The sequence below is a fragment of the Alosa alosa genome, unplaced genomic scaffold (assembly GCF_017589495.1).
Source record: "Alosa alosa isolate M-15738 ecotype Scorff River unplaced genomic scaffold, AALO_Geno_1.1 AALO_1.0_unplaced_1026, whole genome shotgun sequence".
In the NCBI taxonomy this organism is placed as follows: domain Eukaryota; kingdom Metazoa; phylum Chordata; class Actinopteri; order Clupeiformes; family Clupeidae; genus Alosa; species Alosa alosa.
In genome coordinates, this window is record NW_025962164.1 from 1 (window position 1) to 745 (window position 745).

Sequence of the window (745 nt, forward strand, 5' to 3'; positions counted from 1 at the left end):
CAGCGTGCAGAGCACAATGGATTAGCAGTCCATCGCCTTTAACCACTCGGGCCACCTCGCCAACGACTCCACGGTGAGGAAAGTTTTCCAATAGAAAAGCGCTGAGGTTTGATGTTAGTCATTATATAGTAGCAGTTATGAGATTGGTGAAAACATGGCCCTTAATGATAGTGTATCTTCGGAAAGAATAGAATCGACGAGGATGGGATTCGAACCCACGCGTGCAGAGCACAATGGATTAGCAGTCCATCGCCTTAACCACTCGGCCACCTCGTCACTGAGTCAAAATGCAAGGAAAGTTTTCCAAAGGAAAAGCATTGAGCTTTGACATTACTGATCATCTTTAGCAGTTACAAGGTCAAAATATGCCCCTTAACGATACTGTATCTTTGGAAAGAGATGACATCCTTTGCAAATGCAATCGGCGAGAATGGATTCGAACCACGCCGAAAGCAGAGCACAATTGATTAGCAGTCCATGCTTTAACCACTTTCGGCCACCTTGTCACTGGTCACGTTCAGTGGAACGTTTTCTGTGACGAGTTATCGAGGTTTCACATTGCTGATTATTTGTGGCAGTTGTGAGATAGGGCATCAAATATCCCAAAGCACAATGTGTTAGCAGTCCATCGGGCCATAACCACTGCCACCTCGCCACTTAGTCACAATGAGTGGAAGAGTTTTCCAAAGGAAAAGCATTGAGCTTTGACATTACTGATTATCTTTAGCAGTTGATTCCATATTCC

General features: G+C 44.7%; 1 non-coding gene across 1 annotated transcript; it reads right to left on the reverse strand.

Moving 5' to 3' along the window:
- Nucleotides 1-194: 194 nt before the first annotated feature.
- On the reverse strand, nucleotides 195-276 carry trnas-gcu. Its single transcript has one exon. It is a non-coding gene; the product is annotated as a tRNA-Ser (tRNA).
- Between the last annotated feature and the right edge of the window lie 469 nt (nucleotides 277-745).